Genomic DNA, 25918 nt, shown 5'->3' with positions numbered 1-25918 from the left:
TGCCCCGCGCAGGCAGCGCCTCTCCGCTGCCCTTTCTCCGCAGCCCCGGCCCGAGCCAGGCATGGTCTCTCCCTACGTCTCCTCGAAGCGTTCGGATTAAGAAAAAAAGAGAGGGAAAAAAAAAAAAAGTCAAAAAAAAAAAAAAAAGAAAAATCCCAAAGTTGGGTTCTCTCGGCACCTCGCGGGTTGTTTCTCCCTCTCGCGCTCTCTCTCTCTCTCTCTCTCGTTCTCTCTCCCGTTTCGTTTCGCTTTTTTTTTTTTTTTTTGGTGTTTGTTTTGCTTTTTTTTTTTTTTTTTTTTTTTTTTTTATTTTAATTCCAGCAGTTGGTCGAGGGAGGAGGAGGAGGAGGCGGAGGAGGAGCGCCTTTGCCGGAGAGGTGTGCGTATGTGTGTGTGCATATATGGTATCCTTTATACACTAACTCCGGCGGGGAACTTGGCTGCCGGGCTGGCTGCACGCACTGCCGGGGCCGGAGTCCCGCCGCTCTCCTCTCCCCGCCTCCCTCTCCCGGGCCGTGCCCGCTCCCTCCCCTCCCTCCTACCGCCCTCCCCGCTCGGGGCCGCCCGGCCCCGCTGCTCGGCGCCCGCCCGCCGCCGCCCCCGCCGATTGGCCACCCGCCCCGTGACGGACAGCGCGGCCCCCCTTCCGCCCGTTCCGATTGGCTGCCTTTTAATTTAGGCAAAGCTGGAAGTGCCCCCCCCCTCCCCCCCCCCCCCCGCTTCTCCTCTCCTCTCCTTTTTTTTTTTTTTTTTTCCTCCGCCTCCCTTTCCCCTCCCTCCCTCCTTCCTCCCCTCCATCCGTCCCTGCCCTCCTCCCCTTAACTCTTCGCGCCCGGCGAGCGGGGGGGGGGGGGGGGCTAGGAGGGGGGGCACCATAATTAATGACAACAACAATAACAGCAGCACCAGAGACAACAGCACCATCACCACCTTTATGCTCCCCCCTCCCCATCCTATCTCTTTGCCCCCCCACCCCCCATCTCTCTCGGGATGCTTCCCCCTCCACCCCCCGATTTCATTCTTCCCCCTATTTCTCCCTTTGTCTGCCCCCGGGGCCGCCCCGTCGGGAGGGAAAGGGGTGGGGGGAAGGACAGGAGGGAGCCCCGAGCGGGCGGAAAGGGTTAAGGGGGGCGGGGGAAGGCGAGATGCGCCCAAGCGGAAACGCCGCGCACGGGCGGCCTCAGTGAACCGAGGGGGAAAAAGAAAAAAAAAAAAGAAAAAAGAAAAAGAATGAAAAAAAAAAAAAAAGAAGAAAAGAAAAAAAAAAAAAAGGGAAAGTGGCGACGACAACAACAGCGCGGGCGGACGGAGCGCTCCGCGGGGACTGACAGCGCAGGGGCACCGCTCGGACGTTCGGCGTTCCCACGCCACGCGTGTGCGCCCCGGAGAGCGGGGGAACCCCGCGGGGAGAGCGGTGGTGAACCCCGACAGAACGAGGTTGGGTGGGGGATGGAAGGGGGGTTACTTTCGGTGTCCCCAAAGGTCTTCTGTTTTATATTTCTTAAAATGTATAGCAAAGCCTCAACACAGATTCCATTGACTCAATGGGAGATCTCCAGGTGCAGCCGCTCGAGCGCTCCGTGCCAGAGCCCCGTGTTTTCCTTTCCAGCCGATTTTGCTTGGATCGGGCTCAAAAAGCCGAGCGAGTCTCGTGGTTTTGTTTACACTGAATGGGGAGGATAGGAGCGGTGCCATGGGGCCGTCTTTCATTAATATACAGTGAGGATTTTGTCTAAATTACCGCTATGAATTTCACAGTGCGCGCTTTCAAAAGCCGTCTCAGGTGGCCCGATGGAACGTGATAGCGCCTCTGCAAACAGATCCACGTCTGAACATAGAGGGAGGGGGGGAGAACCCCCCCCTAATAATAATAATAATAATAATAATAATAATAATAATAATAATAATAATAATAATAATAATAATATAACCTCCCCCCCACTTCCCCCCCCACCCTCCCGAGAGCAGCAGCAAAATAAGGCTGCGGCGGGAGCAGCGCCTTTTATTTAAAAGAAAAAAAAAACCCAACTTAGTTCCCCAACTCTTCCCGCCCCCTCCCTCGCGGAGTGTGATTGTTTTGTCTGGAAAAAAACCCAAAGTATAACAAGGGGAGAACAGTTAGTGCTGATTTCCATTTGCATAAATTTTCATATATTTTGGTGAAAATAATAGACGGGCGGAGAGCGGGGCTCGGCGGAGTCAGTGAGAGGGAAAAGAGGAGCGGGGAGAGCCGCGCCGGAGCCGAGAAGGCGCGGTGTGCCCCCGTCACCCCATTAAAACCCCAAATTAAAGCAAAAGCGTATCTCCTCAGTGCCGCGAGTGCGCTCGGTAAGTGCTTGGCATTTTTTATCTACTTTTCTTGTCTGTTGGATGGGTGTTTTCAACAGCTTTAGGACAAGGCGGGGAAATCCACGGCAACAGCCTTAAAAAAAAAAAAGGGGGGGGGGGGGGGAGGAAAGAAAAAGGGGAAAAAAAAAATCTTCACCAAACTGCACCGTGGTGAAATATTCCATCCAGCGCGGATTGGTTCCAGCGCTCGGGTGGCACAGCGCTTCCTCGGGGCTGGGGAGGCTGCTGGAGGCTGCTTCACTTTTCATTATTGTAACTCTCGGGCCTGGGGTGGGTGGGTGGGTGGATGGGGGGCGGAGTGGGGGGGGGGGTGGGATGGGGGTGGGGTGGGGGGGAGATGAGAAAAGGTCTGGAAAAAGCACCGCGTTATGCGTGCGGAGGGCAGCGCGGGGGGCGCGGGCCGGGCCGGCACCTGCTGCCCCGGGGGCGTGCAGGGGGTGAACGCCGTGAGGAGGGGTTGTGAGGTCCGGGAATGGGAGGGAGGTGAGCAGGGAGAGCGGAACTCCTCGCTCGGGCCCGAAGGTTCCGGGGCAGCGTGCCCAAAGCAGAACCCACAGAGCTTGGGGTCAGCGCCGTCGGTACCGCGCTGTGTAATGTAGGGTGAAAGCAGTAGGCCCTGTAACGCGCTTGAAAACTTCTCCCGGCTTCGATATCCCGTGACGCGACTTGCCTTTATTTTCATTTTTCTGCACTATTTTCAATACATAGATATATTCCCCCCCCCCCCGCAGCCCCCCCAGCTTCCCCCGACCTCCACCCTCCTCCCCCCCCGCCGCTGCTCTTTTGGACGCGCGATCCTCGCCATCACCCTAATTCCCTCGCATGAGTCCTTTGGCAGCGGTCGATGGGCAGATCAATGGGGGTTGGGGGGCCCGGGAGGTGTCGGTTTCCGCGCGGGGGGAGCAGAATCGCTCATTTTCCACTTCTCGCCACCGCCCGGCGCTCCTTTGAGCGGGGTTAACTCTGTGCGCTCCATCGGAACAGATGCCGCATAGAGCTGCTCCCTCCCGATCATTTGTTTCCTTGATGGGGGAACATTTCTGAGCAGAACATATTGGTTGCCATAGAGAAAGAAATAAAAGGAAGAACACTAGTCACATTAAGCTATATGTTTGTGCACTGGGCTTTAGATAAAAGGGCCCCAGTTCGGCCAAAGAGAGCGCAGCCAAACCAGAGCCCCTCCGCTTCCCCCGAACCACCTCGCTTTTCTCGGGGACTTTTACAGTTGAAACATGGAAGCTAATTTTATTGGTCCTCGTTAATTTTATACGACACGGCTTGCTGCACAAAACCAACTTTCCGAGAGCTCCCGGGGCGGCGGGAGGACGCCAGGGGGCGCCGTGGGGCCCCTCCCGGCCCCGCTCAGCCCGGCACGATGTGGTGCGGTGCGGTGCGGGCACCCCTGGGAGTGACCCAGGACTGCAGGGGGTGGAGCTGCGGGATTGGGGGATGCGATACATCCGAGGGATCCGAGGCCGTCAGGGAAGTGAGGGCATCAATTGCACACAGGGTTGTTTTTTTCTTTTTTTTTTCTTTTTTCTTTTTCCTATTATTTATTTTTTATTGTCCAAATAAAGCGCTTAAGCCAGGAGAGATGCAATAAAAACGACTCATGGTCTTTTAAATTTTTATTTGTTTATTTATTTATTTAGAATATTTAATATCTAATGGCTGTGACAAACCTGGAAAAGTAGTCTTTTTATTATTATTTTAATTTTTTTTTTTTAATTGTTTTTATGCTGTAAGCTGATGGCCCTTCCTTTCCACCCCTCCCTCTCCCCACGCTGCGGGAGCAGCTGGCAGAGCCCCCTCGGACCCCCCCGCCCCGAGCAGAGCGTGTCTGGGCCCCCCGGCATTAACCCTGGCTCAGCCCCGACGGCACGCACGGCCCCGCGTTTCCGTTCACCAACGTGCGTGGGCTCAAGTCGCTGTCCCAAGAATCCGCTTCCCAACCCCGTTTCACTCCCATAGTGGTCATAAGAGGGGACGGGAATGACACACGCAACTCTTTGGGTCATCACTGCAGCTTTGGTCCAGCACCTGCAGGGGATGTCCCGACGTCCCGAGGGGAATTTGGGCCTCTTTGTCGTCGTCCCCCCTTCCTCCCCCCACCGGAACCTCGGCAGTTTCCGAGCGAGTGGGAAAGTTCTGTTCCTCGCCTCCATCAGGGAAAGCCCCATTGGAGCCCTGGAAACCGTACAGCCCGTAAATGTAGAGAGATCCTGACGGGCTGGAGCAAAGAAAGTGAAAGAAAAAGAAAAAAGAAAAAAGAAAAGAAAAGAAAAAAGAAAGTAAGCAAAGAGAAAGCACGGCCCCATGGGAATATGCACTTTTCACGTGAAGTGTCCGTGGGTTTTCATTTGGAAAACGGAGTGAAGCCTCTGCGTGCACTGACCGTGCCGGGAAAGCTTCGAGATAATGACGTGAACAAAACTTTCCACCTCCCGCACTTGCGAGCGATGTTCCACACGGGGAAAACACACGGCCAGGGCGCAGTTCCCAGCAGCAGAGCGGCCGCTGCCCCTCGACGGTCAGCGAACCCCCAGAGCGGGCGACTTTGGAGCCCATAAAGCTCCTCATCCCGCGAGCGGCGGCTTCTCCCCCAGGCTGCCTCTGCCCCCTGCGCCTGGCACCGGCCCGAGCCGGGGTGAGCAGCAGAGCTGAAAGCGAGCAACAAGTTCGCTGGGCACGGAGTTATTTCGATGGCTCCGCTGCAGAGGGCCGCGTTGGGGCCGTGCCCGAGGTGCTGCGGTGCTGCAAAGAACCTCCTTTGGCCTTCCATTAGTAAAGGTCCGTTTTGCCCGACGGGACGGCTTCGCTAGACGGGCATCTGGAAACGGAGATCGGGGACAGGAAACTGTATTTAGCAGTCACTTACTTACAGAGGAAAGCGATCAGCTCTCCGCTGATAGAACCGTGGAGACCCACAGCCTAATTAGCATGTACAAATTAAAATGTTAAACGTAAAGACACCTCCCGCATACAGCGCTGTACGTAAAGCCCAGCCGCGCGGCACTGCGTTGGGAACGCGGCGCTGGGTGCCCCGCAGCTCGGTGCCACCCTTGGCCGACGCGCTCCTCTTCTCGCTGCCCAAACTCTCCCGTGCCGAGTCCACGCTGCTCGTGGCTGCGGGAGGATGGACGGCGCTGCCCGCTCCGGGGGAACAGGAAAATACACGCATTACTCACGCCGACAACGATAAGCACAATGGGATCGGTTAGCCGTCCCTTTATTGCGAAAGCTTCGCTCTGCACCTTCTTTATTGTTTTGAGAGTCGCAAAGCGTTTCTGGTTTTGTGATACATTAGAGCAATAACGCGCAAAGCCAGAGAGGCTGTAAAGCGGGGTCCGTCCTTCGCAGCTCCATAACTGCGCAGTTTCCCGAGGTGCCGTGCCCGGGCTCACCCCCACCCTGCGATGAAAGTTGCCCAAGGATGGGAACAGTCTCCGCTGACCCGCGGTACACGGGATGGAAACCCAGTGCTCCCTCCGACGTTAAAATCTCGGGGCCGTGCTGTTACCCAGCAGCTCCTCGCACATGCACGTTTGTGTTTATAGGAATAATTCTGCACGTAGGAACATAAAAAAGGGGATTTGCAAGTTGGAGTCTGTCTTAAAAGACGGTGAAAACCGTAGCCCCTCTTTTATGAGACATGATAGCATTCCCATTTGCGTGCTCGCCATCTCAATGGCGTTTCACATGTGAAAAAAAAAGAGCGGGGGGGGGCGGGGGGGAAAGAAAGATCCATATGCACTGCATAGATTTTTTTACGCGCATAGGGACGGGCAGTCTCGTGGTGGATAAGGAGGAGAATTGTGGCGCACCAGAAAGCAGTCCGGGCGCAGTTTGGCGGCTCTGCTCTTATTATTACAATTTTTGCCGTCTGAACTTGGCCATTGTGTGAGGAGCGCGGTGCAGATTGCGGCGGGTCGACCTGGAAGCTGCTCTTTTTGGCACCGCACACAAACACGCACACGCTGCCGGCTCCGCTCTTCGTGCGTGAATGCAGCAGCCACGCTTTTACCCTGCTTTATTTATTTATTTATTTATTTATTTATTATTTCATCTCTCTGTATTTGGATTGATTTAACTCGCTTGGGGCTTTCACTGGCCGTGCCTTGAGTTTCTACGTGCGCTTTTCACACCCGCTCCCCCGATCTATCCATTTGCTCTGCTGCGAAGTACTTCGAAGCTTTTGTGACACATTGCCCCGCAGCTCCGTTCAACTCCACCACAGCCCAAAGTTAACGTTATCCATCGCCTCCCCCTCACCCCGCAGAGGATGGAACCCCCCCGGCCTTGCGGGAACGGGGTGCAGGGGTGGAGGGATGTGGGGAACGGAGGACGGAGCCCGTGGTGGGAGGAGAGGGAGAGGGAAGGGGGTAGGGGCACGCACTCCTGGCACGCACAGCACTGCACGCCTGGTTTTGCCCCCTTCTCTCTTCTCCCCCCTCCCCCCCCCACCCCTCATCCTTCTTTAACCGGCGCCTGACAACGCATTCAAGGCGTGTAAGCTGGACTCCCCGACCAGCACGCAGAGACGGAACTGCATCGTTTTTCATCAGGAAAGAAAAGAGGGAGAGAGGGGGGGACGGACGGACAGACGGACGGACCCCCCGTGCGGGCGCTCAGCCATCGCAGCGCTGAGTCACTGCGTCGGGGTCAGCGGTGTGCGCGCACAGAGCAGCGCCCTGTGGTGAACCCCTGAGCACCCCACCTTCATCTGCCCCCGGGTTTGACAATTCACTCTCGAAATAAAGTAGCCCACGCGTAGCCTTTGTCACTATTCTTGGGTGCAGTGGGACCCGCATGTTTGGGGTAGAAATAATCATTAAATTGCCGTTTTGACCGCTTGGGGGGGAAGGGAGGGAGGAGCATCGGGTCACCTGGTGCTGGCCCCTTGCCCTGGGCGTGTGTATTCCCCCAGACCCACGTGAATAACACAACAGCCCCTGCCAGCCTTTGGCACGGACAAATGGGGGTGGCAGTGGCTGGAACATCCCAAAAGGCAGAGAAATGGATTCATGCATTCTGACCACACTCTCTGGGGGAGCTTCCAGCCCGGGGGGGTCACAGCCTGGAAATCAGTTTACAGCGAGGCCTGCAGCGGGAAACAAAGAGACAGAAGTGCTGTGAGCCCACGGAGGGCTGCAATACAGAGAAGCATTGAGCTCCCCGAGATGCTGCGGCTTCCCAGCGGGGAGCAGCGCGGTGTCCTTTTTGGGCTGGCTCCGTGCAGCCGAGGGTTGGGCCGTACAGCCCGCTCTGAATCGCGGGCATTGTGTGCAAATGAATGAGCGCACATTGTTTTGCAGCGCTGCTATTGTGCCTAGGCTGGGGGGAGGCGGTGGCAGCATTCTGTGAGAGCGTGGCCGTGTGTTTCCTAAAGGTGAGCGCGGATTGCAAGAGTTGCTGCTCTGTTGTTGTTTGTCAAACAGGGCCCTTATCCAGGGAGAGGGGCATGTGGCGGATCCCAGCCCAGGATTACATTAATCAAAGCATTATTTCCCCAGGGATGCCCAGCACAAATGATAGTAAATCCTAATAAAATTGGATCGCTGAGAAATGGAACGCTTAAAGTAATCTGCTCTGCCTGATAAAAACTTCAAATTTAGAAGATATTATGCATCCCCACCCCCAAACACCTTAGGTATCATCCCCGTGTGTGTGCATTATACATCTATCTGGAGGAGAGAAATCACCGCTCGGTTTAACAGGGCCGCTGCTATTGGATATATACATATCCATTGACTTGTGTGCTTGTGCACATGTGTTTTGCACGCGGGCATGGACTCAAATAAGCTGTGTGCACGTAGCAGTGATGACTGTGGTCAGTGTGGGAATATGTCTCCTTTGCAGTGGCAGGTGTTCACTGTGGGCCTCCATGATGGCACCTGCGATCCCCACTCAGAGCAGCCTGACTGAATGCTGGGTTGGGGAAATAAGTACAAATACACGGGGGTGAATGCTTCAAAAAGCCTTTGGAAGGATGTGTTCCAGAGGGAAAATGCCTTGGACTGGGGGCATGAATGAAAGAAGGGAACAGTCATTTTGCTGGGGACATGTGACTTGCCATGCATGGCCCCTATGGCCATACCACCACCATCCCTGCCCCTTGCAAGGGTTGTGGGGCCTGAGTGGCCACTGGCAGCTCTTTTGGCTCCATGTCCTGTCTCAGCTACTTCCTCTCTGCAGAAGGAAAGTTTATAATCGCAGCCATAGGACATTACAGTAGGCTCAAAGAGATCCACTATCTGGCAGGGAAAAAAAAAAAAAAATCAACGAAAAAACCTATTCGTTTCTCCCCCTTCCTCCCCCTTAAACACCGACTATGTTTCAAAATGTGAAAAGGGCAGAAGGCATTTCCACTCACCCGCCGGAACCTCTTAGAAAGGCAGAGAGAAATGCCATGCATTCCTCCTGCTCCTGCCCTCCCGTCCCGGCCCTGCCCCGCCGCGGGGCCCCCACGCGTGTCTGTGCCCACGCCCGGCCCTTCCGCTGCCTCTTTCTCCCCCCGCACCGCCGGGCACACCGCAGTCCCTCCCTGTGCGTGGGCTCCTCCTGCCCCGTCCCGGCCGCGGGGCTGTCGGGGGGCGGCCCCGCCGGAGGGAGGGGGTCCCCTCGCATGCGGCCGGGGGGGGGCCCGAACCCTCTCCCAGCCCCGAAATGACGCAGCCCCCGCTCCGGCATCGCCTCCCGTTTGGGCTGGCTCCGTTTCAGGAGCTCCGTCTCCCCCCACCCCCTTCTTCCCAGCCTTCCTCCTTCCTCCTCCTCCTCGCCTCACCGTCACTCTCAAACAACCCCCCCGCTCTCCCCCCCCCCCCCCACCCGACACCCGCTCCCCCCGCCGCCCCAAACTCCTTCCTCAGGACCGCGGGATGCCGGCGAGCCCTGGCGAGAGCCGCCGCTCTCCATTTCCAAGCGGGGAGAGCCGCCGGGAGCGGTGAGGCAGCCGCGGGGGGTACACGGGGGTGATGCGGGGGGGCTGTGCGGACGGTGGGGGTTGGGGGGGGGGCGAGAAATGAAGGCGGAGAGCAGCGCCCCATAGCGCCCCATTGCACCCTCGCGCCCCCCCCCAGCCCCGACGGGGCTCCCCTCCTCCCTCCCCCACGTACGCCGCTGTCCCACCTCTTTATCTATCCCCCCCTTCACTAAAAAAAAAATAAAAATAATAATCCTAATAAAAACATCACCATTCATTCGCGCACCTTTAGGCACCCTCGCTTGATATTTTTTCTCCTCTCGCTCTCTTTCCAGTCCCCATCCGCCCCCGGTCAAACCGACCCGTTCTCCCCCCGCCTCCCCCGCTTCTCCGCGTTATCCCAGGTACAACCGGATGACGGAATCAAAGCCGGTTCCGATTTACCCCTGTTGTCCTCCTGGGAGAGCTCGGAAGGCTCAGGGACGGCTCGAGGTGGGGCGATGCTCTCCCGCTCCCCATGTGCTCGGCGAGGTGGCTGCCTCCCACCCGCCCTCCGCGCTGCCTTCCCCTTAATTGGCTCTATCTTGATGTGCACTTGTTTTGTTTTGCCTGTTTTAACATTGGGGACGAGATAGGCAGAAAAAGGAGCGTTTGACTCGGTATGTCTCTCTGATTTTTTTTTTTTTTTTTTCTTCTCCCCCTTCGGAGGTTGATTTGCATTTGAGATCTAATTCATATTTCAGAATCCCGGCGTCTGAGGGCTGTGTAGCACAGGGCATTCTCTGCTGCAGCTGATCAGGAGCTTCTCCCGGTGTTCTCTCTGCTCAGTAGTAGAATTTCATTGTGCTCACAAGTGATGGGGATTTGCATCAGTCATTTTGCAGTTTATTTTTTTAAAATAATTCGGACAAATTTTAATTAAAAAAAAACCATCTTTTTTAACTGCCAAGGGAACAAATGCCAAGCATTATAAAGGAGGATCACTCACTAACAACGTTGCAGACTCAAAGTTTGAGGCACAGGCTGTATATACCTCTATAAATGTATCAATCTGCATTCCTGGGAGTTGGACTTCCAGCTCCTCAACATTTGATTTTAATGACCACACAAACACTGGAACATATTTATAGTTTCTCACGTCTATTCACAGGTGATTTTCCTGCTGTTTGCTACTCTTGCTCCAGCGCTTTGTAATTATTTCTCTCCTGAAAGGCATTTCATAGGATTATGTGCTGCTTTACTTATTAAAAGCTTTCAGGTTGTCCAGGTATAACTTCCATCCGCATCTCTGGAAGTAGTTATGCAGCCACGTGGATTTTATGGAGAGATTATAAAAGATACATCCTCATATAAAAAGATTCCACTTTATATCCATAGTCTTTCCGTTCTTTGGATGTGATGAGGAATCCACCTACACGTGGGCCTTTATGGCTCCTTTAAGGAATACCTTCACATATTTTATTTATGTATATAAAACGAATTTTATTTATGTATATAAAGTGATTACACGAATGGCATATGTTGTGTAATATGCACATAAGACATTTCCAGTGTCTCTGCGCACACACACACACACGTATACACGTGTGTGATGGGATACATCACACTTCTTCCAGGGAAAGTACACCAAATACAAAACGTTCATAAAGGATCACCCGTGGAGGCTCTTAGATCTTGCCTTTACCTCCTTATAGAAGTCACCGAAGTTACAGCCTTTGCTGTATATACCTGCACTCAGCCCCTATCTCAGCATGGAGATAATTGTGCTTGCATATTCGTCCTCATAGCACTCACTACACAGGGCTTTGAATCGTACCTAAAAAGACGCTGCAGAGATTACAAAAATCTTGTAAAATAATAATGGAAAGTGGAATTTTTTATAACGCCAACAACTTTAGCATGATTCTCGGCATCAGCAATTTAGTGCAATTTTATTTGTCTGAACTGGAGTGATATTACAAAGTGAATTAATAGAACATTAGTACTGAAAAAAAAGAGGCAGTTCTGCCTTTGAAATATGAAGTGCCTCTAACTTGAGATGAAACCTGAAAGTCAGTGAATAATATATGGGAAATATTAATATTTTAAACGTATCATATTTAAAATTGCTGTGAACTTAAGTAAGGTTTCATAGCAAGAAAAAACAAGTAATTCGTTTGAGATTCGAGATTTATATGTGCCATTTCACAAATGAGGCAATTCACTGAAGAAGTGAGGTCAGGTATGTAAGCCTATTTTGCCATTTTGCATGTGGAATACAGTCATTATGGAATATAAATTTAGTTTGGGAAGTGTTAAAAAAGAACACGTTTGCTTTCTTTTCTACTGCTTTTCTTTTCTACTACTAAAAGAAAATATTCTCCCCTACTACTAGTTCTTTTCCACTACTAAAAGAAAATATTTTAAAGCAGCTGATTAATGGGATAAAACGAAGTGATACAGATCATAATACCTACCTGTGCTTTTATACTTAGTGAAGCCGTACCACAATGGGACATTTATAAAAAGTATGAAGTCAAGTAATGCAGTGACACTTTAAATGCAGAATGGGAATTCATACTGCTCAGCCTGATGTTGTAGAAGCGAGTCCTGTAGTGCTTGGCATTGTGTTACCTCAAAATTACTCCTGCAAGAAAAGTTAGGGAGAGAGGAACAGGGATGAATCTTTTGCTTCGGTTCAGGGGAGATGGAGGTGCTGCTGCCTGCCTTGCCACTGGCTTTAGTGGGAGGATGGTGCAGTGTTCAGTCCTCTCCTTAACACCAGATCTCTGCCCTGTTCTGACCCAAAGAAGATCCAGCCTGCCCTGTTCTCTGAAGACACCTGGAGTTGGGCCTCACTGAAAAGAGCAGGGTCTGGCCCTTGGTCTTCTCCTCTGGACCCTAATAGAAGTGAAGGGGTTGTTGTTGTATGGTTGGGACCTCAAATGGGATTTCTTCCGGGCTTAGCTCTGAGGGCCACGCCAACTTTGCACATATGCCTAAGAAACCTGCAGTTCATACCCTCCCTTCAGTGAACCAGGCCACTAACAATGTGAGTCGATCCGTACGATACCTAGGGTACATATGATTGAGCACTTTGAACAGCTAAGGCAAAAAAAAAAAAAAAAAAAAAGTGTGTTTGCACCAGCGGAAAGCACTGGATGTGTATGAGCTTAGTGAAGAGGGAAATGACACCTTCTGGCAAGTGCTACGGCTGTCATGAGGACTATAAACACCTAGGAACCGTCTTGCTGAAGGACAGCAAAACCCGGGAAGTCTGTAGCCTGCTTCCCAGCAGGAGCTAGTCACAGGTGCCACAGGAGAGGGCAAAAGTTGTGGCTGGGGGGGAGGGAAGAAACATGCCTGTCACCCTCCAGGTGGCAGATCTCTTTCTCACCACTTTGCCCAAAGCTCTGGGGCGTTTGATATAACTCCCCAAATTGCTTCCAGCTCGTTTCAGTAGCTCCTGCTTTTGTTATAAACGCCCAGTTCCCTTCTGAAGCTCACTAAAAAGATATTTTAGATTCAAAATAATGGTGATGGGAAAAAAAATGTTTTCCTTTTTTAAAACAGTTTTATCATTTTACCACTCTTTGTTTAAATATACGTTTCTCTGCTGTGAAATAACTTTCCTTTCTACATCTATACCCACATGCACAATGCTAACTCATACTAGAAACAACATTTTAAAACTGTGTCATGCTTATAGGGTAATTATTAATCTTGTCAGAATAAAAAGCACACTAAAAGGGCTCCATACAAAAATTTGTACCTTAGTGGTTTTGGAAGTTTTTTTTTTTTTTTAAAGTAATGAGACGTGTCATAACAGCAGAAGGAGCTATACAGTGTACAGAGTGCTAGTAAAAGTGTACGACTCCTACAGGACTATTTAGAAATATACAGAGATTAATTTTTCTCCTTTTGGTTAGCAGAAAACTTGATGAAAAGGTATGTTTTTATTTTTATTCCTGCTTGTGTCTTACAGTTCTATGAAGACAACGTGGAATTACAAATTCAAAATTTTAGTGGCTATAAATGATATAAAAATAAGGAAGAGAAATGTTCACGTTATGTATCTGGAGGGATAAATACACAATAATCATGCAATTTGATGGCAGAAAGAATAACTATTTGATAATAAAACCAACACTAAATACAAACAGGATAATATTGTTCTAGTGAGAAAAATAGCAAATAAAATGATGTAACGAAACAATGCTTTTGAAACTCTCTCTCTTTTTTTCTCTCTCTCTGCTTAGCTCTGTTTTCAGTTGCTGTTAGTGAACAACTTAGTCAAAACTTTTCTACCTTGGTTTTCATATCCCATATCCACAAATCCAAAAATGTAACCGGTAGCAATCCCACTGAATGTTAGGAAGATGCTTTTACTGTTTGTCGCTTGGGATTTGCTGGAGATTTGATTTTGCATATGCTTACTCATGAGCTTAAAATTGCTGAGATATGCGAGCAGTATCTGTAGGCTCACTTAATGACTTTGTGCAGAAAGACCAGTGTTTTCAAATCGGGAGTTTGTACACGCAGGAGAAGGGCCCATTTCTCTATAGGTGTGGGGCATTTCCATTTTTATTTGACTTCAGTGAGAATTGCTAAAACAATTTTCAAAAATGAGAGGCTGCTTTTCTTGAGCAAGTCGAATGTGGATACGGAAGTCTGACTTCCTGTATCTCTGTTTGAAAAAAAGTGGAAAAATGCTAACTCTGGAAATCTTTTCCCTTCCCTTCCCTTCCCTTCCCTTCCCTTCCCTTCCCTTCCCTTCCCTTCCCTTCCCTTCCCTTCCCTTCCCTTCCCTTCCCTTCCCTTCCCTTCCCTTCCCTTCCCTTCCCTTCCCTTCCCTTCCCTTCCCTTCCCTTTTTCTCTTCCCTTCCCTTCCCTTCCCTTCCCTTCCCTTCCCTTCCCTTCCCTTCCCTTCCCTTCCCTTCCCTTCCCTTCCCTTCCCTTCCCTTCCCTTCCCTTCCCTTCCCTTCCCTTCCCTTCCCTCTCCTCTCCTCTCCTCTCCTCTCCTCTCCTCTCCTCTCCTCTCCTCTCCTCTCCTCTCCTCTCCTCTCCTCTCCTCTCCTCTCCTCTCCTCTCCTCTCCTCTCCTCTCCTCTCCTCTCCTCTCCTCTCCTCTCCTCTCCTCTCCTCTCCTCTCCTCTCCTCTCCTTCTTTTTTCTTCCCTATTAGGTTTACCATCAGCTCTATGGATATATAATCATTAACCTACCTTTACCATATGGTAACTGTTAGCTTTGCCTTTTACTTCACAGGGGTAGAAGAAACGATTAAACCAAAACTACCCTGAAAAGAAAAAAAAAGACATCAATAATATAAATTATTGTTCATTACTCGATTAAGAAAATAAGAAGATTGGAATATCTATAGGAGGGATTATGATTTTAAATGCTGATGTTTTTACTTTTGAAAATTAGGACATTAGTACTAAATGCTCCCACGTATTTCTTGTTGGCATTAGGAAATAGTCACATGTAGAGTCTGAAGGCCTGTTTGAGGGACAGCTTCCTGCACTGTGGCATGCTGAAACCTGAGGAAAATATTCTGGCTGAATATTGGAGGGACTGATGGCGGTGGGAGAGGGGACAAGGTGTGTAGGGGAGGCAGCCTCCGCCAAGCTTTGTGGGGTCAGAAGGGGAGAATGGGGAGAGCTGAGCCAGATGAGCAGATACTGGTGGAAGTTCCCTCAATACAGCAGGACCAATTCTGCGGTCAGTTTTGGCCCGATGGTGCTGAGCAGGGAGCAGCAAACAGGTCGGATCCAAAGGCCGCTCTGTGCACAGCCGGCGCTGGGCCTCGGTACTCATTGCTTTGTCTGCAGGTTGGGGCTGCAACAACACAAATGAGTCTCCCCTCATAGAGAAATCCCCAAAATCAGTCAGACCCACAAAATCATGTCCCCTGAACGTGAGCTGTGCCCTTCTTTGACCTGCTTCATAGCAGAGGCTGTGCAGGATATACCTGTCGTGCCTGGGCATGCTTACAGACCACAGCCCGAACTTTGCTCTCTGGTTTCATCCCTAACCGCTCTTACGAGCTTTTCTATTTTCTTTTTCTGTTTCTTTTTTCCCCCAAAATCTTTGCTTCATTTACAGATGATTGTGCTCTGCTCAGCACCAACTGCCTTGATAGGCTTGAGGTCCCTGGGAAACCTCAACGCGCATTTTATAAACGCAGTAAGCAAAGCACACCAGCATATTAATAGGTAAAAGGCATTTTAAAGGGGCACTGCCACTTGGTAATTTAGTCTGGTAAAATATATCAGCCGAGAGCAGTTTGGGGGAGTTTCATCAAGCCACAAGTGTTCTTTGCAGTGTAAGGCTTCTGCATTTTAATTATTATTTCTTTTTCTGCCACTGTGGCTGTGTAAAAGATCCCTGGAGACAATGAGGTCCGTGACACTGAGGGACAGGTTGCACTGACGCTGCACAGAGAGCCATAAAAAGCACAAAATGGGCACAGAATAACACGCAGAAAGAGAAAAGAACGGCTTCTCTAATTTGTCGCATTTGTAGTAGTTATGTCAGGAGCGGGTAAAAAAAAAAAAAAAAAGCAGGCAGAAATGGGATCTCTTAACTGACAGAACCTCTTTAAATGTGCTTGAAGAACCATCTCAGGGAAAAAAAAAAGTAGGGAAAAAAAAAGATACGCTGCACTGTTCTGGATTTTATTTGTTTAAATGCAAATTTATGGAGCTGGCCACACACCAAAAATTGGAGAGTTTGGTACTGCAGTTGTTTTGGTGTATTTTTCAGCATTGTAATGGGCTACAGGGAGACAAAGGAGAATATGAATATATGGCAGTTGATACTGAGATTTGGGTGACATTTTTGCTTGTTGCAACTGTCATTTTTAAAAATCCATTTTCATCCTATCACGTTATTGAATCACAGCAGACGTTGATACATAAAAGCTGGAATTATTTAATAACCAAAATTAGGAGTGGTTTTTGTAGCGTATTTCTTGTTACCAACTCCTCGACTGATCATGAATCCTAAGGTCTGGGATCACGAAACCTAAACTTGCCCATAGGTTAAGGGTAGGTTGGGTAAGAAGAAAGAAACTGGTTTCTTTTTAAAGCAATAGAAAGCATGCTGTTTCATGGGGCATCAAAAAGCGAGCTCAAGTGTAACGCTACTATCACCCCTTTCACAGCATTTTCATTTCAGGAGTCTGTCCCCAGTTTTAATCTGAAGGAGCTACTTTTGGGAATTACATTTACAGTCCCGGTGTTTGACTGCTAAGGAAGAGGTGTGCCCTTTGTCCATACCTGCAGACGGTTTGGATGATTTTACTTTTTGGAGGAAAGCAGTCCCAATGGGCTGCATTCAGAAAATGCATTCATAGCATTAGTACAGAACTAAGTTGCAAAAGAATATTAATCTAATACATTCCAGAATTCAAATATGTGTGATTAATAAGCATTATTATCTATAAATAAGGCTCTAATGATACTTTGGCAGTGTTGTAAACACAAGAATCAGAAGCAATTATTGTCATTATTGTTCTGCAAGTACTTTCCATGAATACCAAATGGATATTACTGTCCAGCTCCTTGGCACATAGAGATCCTGTAAAGAAATAGTTGTCAGTCAGTAAGGTCTGGCCGGCTGTTGTTAACTACATTTGTCTAAAATGCAGTATACCTAAAGACTGAGCATGGGAGGCATTGAAAGCACGACGATTGTTGATTTAAAAATTCTTCTTTTGTCTTTTTCAACCCACAGCGTTATGTTAAATAAAGCCTATGAGAAAGTTTTCACATTCTGTGAGATAGACTGTTTGTGTGATGGTTGCGATTAAAAAAGCTACCCTTTCTTGTGTGAAACCCACAAAGGTGAGAAAATGCCAGATGAAAGGTGGAGTGAAAATAATTACAAAGCCACCCTCCAGCTATTAGAGGTAACCCACAGATCATTCTTAAGGACGCGGCATAAAAGGGACGTTTGTCTCCACCATGTTTACCTCTCTGGAATTTTTACAAGTCTCATAGACTAGAGTCACGCTGGTGGCCTGGTCCCATTGCTGTGACACCCCCATTTGCCTTCCTTTGGCAGTCTCACCTCCCTCACGAAACAACACCGTTTTAGACAGCGCCAGCCAACAGCAGCATTTTGTGGTGGGTGTCATGTTGTTCTTCAGATGCCAGGGTGTCATCGTGAGCAGGAACAGTGTGGGTCTGACTCTTCGATCCTGCTGAAAGAAAAGGGAAAAAAAATGAAAAAAAAAAAAAACCAAAACAGTAAGCTTTACTTTCCAAATGTGTTCAATTCTTTTTTCCTCTCCTTGATATTTGGGGCGTGCAGCACCCTATACCATGTGGTTTAACATTTTGTTCTCTATTTGTAGGTCAACATTTCCATGATTAAACTTCATCCTTTATTCAGCCTGTTCTGGCTAGGCTTTGCAGCACATGTGATATAAGCTGTTTTCGCAGCTAGTAGGCCAAATCTTACTCTGGATAAGTGAGCCAAACATATGTGACTGAGTCAGACACTTAAATCAGCTCCCTGGTAAATGGGAGATAACTCCAGGTGCAGTGTTGAACACTGAGAACCAAAAAAGTGGGAAGGGTGGCCAATGTTCCTCCGTGTGGGAAAGGAGACATCCTATGAACACAGACAGTGAAATCATAGCCCTACCCAAATTTCTCTCTCCCGTGTTTGCCTGAGGATACGGAGCTGTCTTGACTGAAGTCATTGGGCATCTTTCCATTGGCTTTGGTGGGCTCAGGACCAGGCCAGGCTTGGGTAGGCTCAGCAACAGCTGGATGTGGTACAAGAGGAAGAAAGACCTTACTTACCTTCCAAATACGAAAAGCCATCCCTCTTGGAGAACTCACCTTGTTTCTTCTCAGCATTTACAGGATGGTTTCTTGGGTGGCATGGTGTACCTTGTGTGTGGCACCCCTTTTTCTTTCGGTCCCTCTCTCCTCAATGCCCTTAGATATCAGGCTCATTTACTAACAGAGGCCAGTGCATCTTCTTTAGCCCTGTGGCAGACATCGGTTACTCTAAAGTGCAGCTGGACTGCACGACCTCTACTCATATATCAGTGGAACAATTCCTGGAAGTGTTTGCAGCCTTGAGTGAACATTACCCAACTCAGTAATCTTCAGTGTTGAGGATTTGCATTAAAGAACTACTTTTGGCAACATGGTCAGGAGGCATGGCCAGCAGTTCTCTTTCTCCTGTCCTTTTCCATTACCTGGTAACTGTAGTAACCCTGTGTGTCTACTTAAGTGCAGGCAGAAGAGCCAGACGTGCAGGCAGGTGCCATGATTCAGAGCTGCTCTATTATTGCTGTGTGACATTCTTACTTTCATCAGGGCTGGACTGGTCTTGGTTGTTGGGCTGCTAGAAGACTTTGACCCTTTTCCTCATGTTTACATAGCAAGTACCAAGGCTGACTAGTGAGCAAAAGCAAAAGAGAGGCCCTGCAGGAAGGTCAGGGAGGACACAATTTCCTTAAAAGGGCAAGGCTTTACCTGCAATGCTGCAGAGAGAAGAATGCACTTCATCTGTGTTTTGGTGCTGACTAGCGTCCTTGCTGACAATGAACAGCCTCCCTCAGGAATAAGCCCTTCCAGAGTCCTGCTTACGTTGACTCCCTTTGCTAAATGAAGTAGTGGCAATGTAGCTAGCAGGACTTTCAGTGACTTTGGCTTTTATCTTTTTTTAAGAATCTCATCCTTCATTTGCTTTGATTTTTTTTTCAGTAGCTTTTTTTCATTTAGGGAAAACATGTCCTGCCCAAAACTAAATCTACTTGTTAGATGTTCAGTGGATAAGCTCAAATATTAAATAAAGCTACCCACTGTTTGCAAACTCCCATCCTGATAATGCACTATGGTATATAGGATCAAGTGCATGCACTACTTCTGGGCTCTGAGTTCTAGACCCTTGGTCACTCAGATCCATATTGATGGATCATCCAGTTGCTTTTCCTGCTGTTGTGTTGGGAAGAAAAGCTTTCTGGGAACAACAGGAAAGCTGCTGAGGAGCTGGTAGAAGGCAGATGCCATCAGCTCTTGGTATATTGGTGAATAACAGGCCAAGCTGCAGGGGATGCTGTCCTGAAGTGAGGCACGCATATAGGCGACCTGGCCTGGTAAGTGCAGAGACCCAAAAAGGTGCGAGGTGGAGGGAGGGAGGGAAGAACGGAGGGAGGATGAATTGCATACTTCTGAAATACAATAGAAAATGTACCACCTTTCTGCCCTCACTGGTGTGAGAGACAAGAATATGCTGGAATAAATCCATATGTGCTTCAAAGACACATCGGTGTCAAATTAGTGGAAAGGAGAGGGGAATTCAGACCACTAAGATCTGCCGATAGGGTCAAGTGGCCTCCCTGGCCCTGGTTCTGCCTTTTAGAAATACACACTGCACTTTGGATTAACTTTTAAAAGTGTGAGCCAAATAGTGATGGAGAAGTGGAGGAAAGTGGGAAAGTTGTGTGATCGGAGTGTGAGGGGAATGTGTCATGCTACCAGGACATAAAGTCAAGGAAAAGCAAATTAAGCCTTTTCTTTGCAGTTTTTTAGACAAAAGAAATTAAGTCACCATTCTCTTGTTCTTAAATAACAGCCTTACTCTTCCACTGCACAAAAGATCTCAGGATCACACAGGAATGAATTAAGCCTACGGTACCAGATGTAATTTCAAGTTAATGAAGAGACAGTGTATTTTGTGTTATCTTTTCTCTTGTTTCTGATTGTCTTTTTTGGGGTTGATATTACTGTAAGTAAATACATTTGTCTTTTGTTTCATTTTCCCCTTGTGACCTATTTCATTTAATTAGAAGGAAATGTGTAATAGGAAATGAGTAGCATCACACTGGGCTCCATCCAAAGACTGTGAAATCACCGGGAATCTTTCCCGTGGTTTTCACGAGCACCGGATCAGGCCCTGCAGAAAAGAGGGGATATTTCCACCTTATCTGGAACAGAGGGAAGAATGCATGCTGCCAGTGTAAAAATATTACAGTCGTCATTTTAAGATCTGGCCCAGATCCTGGGGAAGGATTTTGCTACTGCATCTGCCTTTTTGTGCCACATGTTTCACATCTGCGGCAGCATGTTAAGGATAAAGGTTCCTAAAACCTTAACTCTGACTGTACGTATGAAAAGAAGATACAAATTAAGTGAAAGATAAAAGATATTGATGGAAGTACATGAGATGCTCTTTAACATGCATATTATTGACTCAATAGATTGTTACGGCTTCAGAGCTATTAGGGTCTGCTGTGTCAATGTGTACTTAGGGACTGTTTAATATGCAGATGGTTGACATGACAGACCGGAGCCATTACAGTCTATCATGTCAGAGGGGATACATGAATACACACTTTGGCAACACTGTGAAAAGTCCCTTTAAAACACAATTGCTGTATGTACTTAGCTGCTTTAATAAGTTGGGTTATTCTGGTACCGAAGGACCAAAGAGTCCGGATTTATCAGCTACAAAATTTATTTCCAAATTAAGCCATTTTCTGTGTGGAATGTGCAGCCAGGAGGACAGGGTGTAATCTCAGATCCACAGCTCATATCAAATCTTGTAAAATTAGCTGCCGCTCTTGTGCGCGTGTATGAGAGATCAGAATCTATCTGCTGGCATGTGTCTTTTTGAAGAATATAGTTTTGTCTTTTTGAGGGGTAAGGGAGAATGTCGTCTCTTTTTTTCATTCAAATAATCTTCAGTAGCAATTAAATAGCTTATGCTACCTAAGAGATCAGCTATTACAAGATAAGCAGCATGACAGTTTGGAAAAACTGAATATGTCTTTGATTATTTACTAAGTTTTGATATCTGCTATTTGCCTCAAAATGCTAAAAAGTGAAGTATAAGATACAAACATGAAAGGCTCATTTGATCATCATAAGGGAAGGAATCAGTAGTTTTGCTTTTCTTTTCCTCAACAACTTATTTTTTATTAAAATAGCGAAGCCAAGTGTTGTGTTTAATAAGATATATTTTTTTCATTTGAATATCAAATGGAAAAATACAATTAAAATATTTCTGCTTTTGCATTAGTTGCAGGCTACATTTCAGCAGTGCATATATCTAAGAAGCTCAGCATACACATTTGGTATATATTAGATGCTTCTAACAGATGCCCAGACCTCTTCCCCTGATTTTTAATGTTCTTTTTTTATGGCAGTGATCCAGGGACATTTTAATTTGCAAGCCTGTGAACTTGGAAATAATACTTGTAGTGGGGCATTACAGCTAGTCTGTTCCCTCTAAGTTTATTGTCATGTATCACCTAGCTCTGATTTTTAGCGGATTTGCTGGGCTGAGGCGTGTGGTGCAACGCCAGCCTAAAATTCCATGGGAAAAAAGCACTCTGCCTTTTGAACAATACTAACCATGCGGCATTACAAATGCCTTCCCTCTTTGTGGTACAGCTGGGGTGCCAATCTTGCAAAGGAGAGAAGTGTGTTTTTGGGCAAATGTGCTGGTTTCTTTTCTGATTGCTTCTTTTAGCTGGTACTATCAGAGAGGTCATCACTAATATTGGCAGTGGGTAGGGTAAGTGCTGGGAGGTAGAAAGTGAGGAAAGGACATTTCCCATGACCTGTTACACACCTGCTCTTGGTTCTCCATTTCTGCAGCAGCACAGGAAATCCCATGTCTAGAAAAGCCCACAGAGTGACAGCCAAATGAATGCAACCCGTGCTCCTTCTCCAATGGGTGATGACTCTCCCTATTCTGAGGTACCTCAGCAACGAGGGAGGCCCAAGCAGCAGGAATGCAGCCTTACGCCACATCAGTGCTGGTGGGAAAGATGTGCTGGTAATGCTGGGCTCTGCAGACCCTGCTGCCCTTCCCACCTCGCCTCAGGCTGTCTGTGTGGCCATGGGAGCACGGCTGTGTCCCAAGGGTTCTGCTCTCCCCATAGTTCTGCTCTCTTCCTTCCTCTGTGTATCCAGTTCCATGTCTCTCTGTGTGCACCCCCACGCAAGCTTCAGCTGAGAATGGCCCGTATGAGCGTGCAGTGCATAGCGCTGTATTACCTGCTGCTAATCAATAAAGTGAAAATGTAGCTTTTGACAGTGCTTGTAATTTTGACTATCGCAATGGTGTGCCATTTCTTTGAGTGCAGTACGCTTCTGTACCCCATTAAAGCATGGCTGGCATAGCTTTCAACTATTCACAAATGCTGAGATGTTGAAAAATGTAACATTTACAAAAGATACATCTGGTGTATATTTACAAGACTCAGGAATCATTTAAATAGTGCCTTTGCCATCACCATATTAGGAGAAAAGTTAGTCCCAGACCCATATGTGAAATCAGTAGTCAAATCTGAGCTGGTTTAAATTCCACTGACATGGTATGGTATTTTGGGGTATCAAACGTGAACATACCGTGCTGGGTATAATGCATGAATGGGGTAATACAGAGCAAAGTACAGACCTCAATAATGTGTGTGACAGTTGCCAATATGCACCTGCTTCAACCAGTGTGGTCAGAAGATGATTTAAGGACATGTTTGTTTGTTTTGTTTGTTTTTAATCAAAGAAGAGTCACTGACCTCTAATTGATAGAGATAATCTTTTTGGTTATTTATTTATTTTTAATTCTTCAGTGAGAACTGTAAGACATACCCAGGAATCAAGGAAAAAGACACTGAACAGTTTCCTTTATATCATATAACACATTGAGGACAAAAAAGATTTTACCTCCTCCTGCCAGTGCAATATGACTTAAGCTACGTTTGAAAGTTATTTTTTAATTAATGTGATGGGTCATGTTTTCACCATGCTAAGGCAGGAAATTCAAGGTAAACCAGATACTCTTTCATTCACACAAACATGAATTAGGCATGTAGCATTAGACTTAATTTCAGTTTCTAGGTCTGTAATTGAATCTAGCTCAATGTGAACTTTTTTTTTTTTTTTTTTTTTTTTTTTTTTGCACCATCACATTGATATCTGGATGTTAGTGACATTATTTAAAGCAACAAATCAACCTATAGGATTGTGTTCAGCTATACTTTCTTTATGTCATTTGACAGTAAATGGAATAAAAAAAAATGCTACTTTTCTCTAGGGGAAGATTTGTTAAAGGGTTTTCATCTTTTGTCAAGATATTTAATCTTACAGCGTTAAAAAAAAAAAAAAAAATGCACAGTTTGTACAAGCGCAGATTTTTGCATGCACAGTTTGCCTGATTGCTAATTTGGATGAATGCTCTTAGGCTTAACACAGGCAAATGAAAGAGGAAAGATAATTTTTGCATATATCCTCTGTGTCAAGTGTGAGTCCCTGGACTCTAAGGGAAGCAGGTATTCGCTTTTTGGGCTGAAGGCTGTCACTCTGGATCGCCCGATACATCAGTCTTAGTTCATGCATGCCAATGAGAACAAATCCTAACAATGAGCTGTTGAGTGATGCCAACAGAAATGAATGTTTCTGAAAGCTTCAGGGCTATGGAGAAAGCAGCTGAAGCTAACTGCGTGCCACTCTCACCCCCGCTAGCTGTCCGAAGCAGGGCGAGATTTTGGCGAAACCCTCCCACATAATGGACAATTTTGAACACACCTTTGTTTGGCGGTGGGCTGAGTAAAGCTGATACGCGACTGTATAATTAAGCCAAAATACCCAACCATGTTATTTCCTTGGAGGGGCTCGCTATAGAATGTCCTATCCAAAATTATTAGCGTGCTTAGTAATTATTATTGTTAATTCCTGTTTGTCAGCCTGTCGCTCCATCACGGCAGTGATCACGTGCTGAGATATCCACTGCTCAGGACATAACACGCTTTTGGAAGCAGACGATTGTTTAATTGATAGATTGCAAAGATGGGCTGACCTATTACCTTTTCATGTTACTTCAGCCTCCTGGACTCTCACAGTTCCTCAGTAGCTTTTCTGATCCATCATGTCAGCCTGGCAGCTGTGTCTCTGCGTTCTGCCTGCTGCCCATCGCCAGCCAGATTTCAGCCTCCAACACATGGCATGCCCTCCTCCCTGGCTGTCCCCTCACCAGAGAGCTCATTTTACCTGCACTTCTATTTCCTGTAACTGGCAGAACTGCTTTCTGTCAGGGATCCTCTCAGCCCAGGGCACCAGCTCCACCTGTATGTTCCAAGATGTCTCCAGGTGTGTGCCACACACCCAAGATCAGGCTCCTGTGGTCTGAGCCTCCTCACCTCAGTGAAACATGGCCATTTGTACTTGGAGATACAACATTTCCCATCCACCTGGTAACTTCTGCCCTTGCTCTGGAACCTCAGCTTTTCTCAGATTTAATTTCTCTGTGGCATGCAGACCTGCAAAAGACAGCATCTTGCACCGATGTACTCATTTTGACACAGGTGCACCGAGCAAATTGCCCTGTGAGGTGCCTACCCCTCCCCAAAACAGAGAAAAATGACTGGAAAATGGTTGAAATTTTATGAGCAAATTTTCAAGTATGTGCAGATTTTTTTACTGCCAAGATGTAAATAGGTGTTTTTGAGAGGTCGTTAACTCCAGCAGTATAGTCAAAAACAGTGTTACACCCCACACTGCATCATTCGTTAAGCAATTAAGTTACTGATAGGCTTTTACGTTTATTTACCTTGATGGAAAGATATGTTTACTCAACCTGAGTACAAATCAACATGAGGAGGCGGAAGTTCAGAGTAAATTTGACTAATGATGTTGTGTTTTCATCCTTAAAAGAAAGAAAAAAAGCCTCCCTGCTTTTGATGCCATTTTATCTTCATTGGAAGGGATCCGAAATGATCCCAACTGTCATGTGAGCGCTCAGGGAAGCTCAGATCCTCTTTGATTGCCTCTGAACGTCTCTCTCCGTTGGCTCCTACCTCCCTGTACATGAATACAGCGTGCAGCTCTTCGGGTTGTTTACTGAGCAGCACTTTAACTCTTCCCCCGTGAATGCTCTTGTGCCTTTGAGCAAAGCAGACACTGCGGCCACCTCTGCCTGGGGGGAGCGTTAGTGCAGCCCTGCTGCTGATGTGTGGGGAGAATTCCCTCTCAGTTTTAGGAAAACTTCTGAAAAACAAAACTGACTGGTGCAGTTCATATTTCTTTCAGCAAACCTTAATTATCTCTCATTTTCTTTCAGGCCCACTCTGTTCTCCAGCCTCGTTACATGGGTTTCTGTCTCTCCTCAGCATCCCCTTGAATGGCATCTACTGCACGTGAGCATCCTCCACAGTCTCTAAGATACTTTTGTTGTTTTTCTTTTTAAGCATTTGTTTTTTTAAGATGACATTGATAGACGTGAGGCCTAAGTCTGGAGATGTTCTGTGGGTAGAGCTCACATTTATTTCAGTATGTGGAGCAGCTTTAGGATCTGATCCATGTTGAAGACAAGCACTGCGTAATGAGGCCCGGGCATATAAAACAATATGTATTCTAACACAGCTCGCTCAAAACAAATATGTTCCCTTCTCTTCAGCTGGTGTAAACAAACAATCTCCATTGTGCTTGGCGGGCCTCTGCTGTGCTGCCGTGTGTGAGACCAGAGCTTTGCTTCCCAGGAATTAGGAACACAGCCTCTGACTCTGCAACACCATCCGCAGTCCCATGAATTAGGGCGCTGGTCCTAAAAGCCATGCTCAAGTTTGGCACTGTTGTAAGTGCTTTATAGGTAGACCTTTCCATGCTATCAGTGTGTTTACATGTGGTCTCACCTCTGAG

General features: G+C 47.5%; 2 long non-coding RNA genes across 3 annotated transcripts in view; one reads left to right on the top strand and one right to left on the bottom strand.

Annotated features, from left to right (window-relative positions):
• Positions 1-2123: 2123 nt before the first annotated feature.
• LOC149920053 (uncharacterized) overlaps positions 2124-25918 on the top strand; it is a 37002-nt gene continuing 13207 nt past the window's right edge. Inside the window, exons 1-2 of the long non-coding RNA XR_016460674.1 lie at positions 2124-2328; positions 25341-25416. This is a non-coding gene — a long non-coding RNA (uncharacterized LOC149920053). The remainder of the gene's footprint in view (positions 2329-25340; positions 25417-25918) is intronic.
• On the bottom strand, positions 11747-14911 carry LOC149920054 (uncharacterized). 2 transcript variants are annotated; one of them, XR_016464331.1, is made up of 3 exons: positions 14666-14911; positions 14474-14547; positions 11747-11897 (listed from the first exon to the last, which is right to left on the bottom strand). It is a non-coding gene; the product is annotated as an uncharacterized LOC149920054 (long non-coding RNA). The 2 variants fall into 2 exon arrangements; XR_016464326.1 differs by lacking the exon at positions 11747-11897 and adding an exon at positions 13828-13937.

The sequence above is a fragment of the Phasianus colchicus genome, chromosome 1, assembly GCF_987193195.1.
Source record: "Phasianus colchicus chromosome 1, bPhaCol1.hap1.1, whole genome shotgun sequence".
Classification (NCBI taxonomy): Eukaryota; Metazoa; Chordata; class Aves; order Galliformes; family Phasianidae; genus Phasianus; species Phasianus colchicus.
The sequence above is the reverse complement of the archived record's forward strand: the minus strand, read 5'-3'. Positions and strand labels throughout refer to the sequence as shown.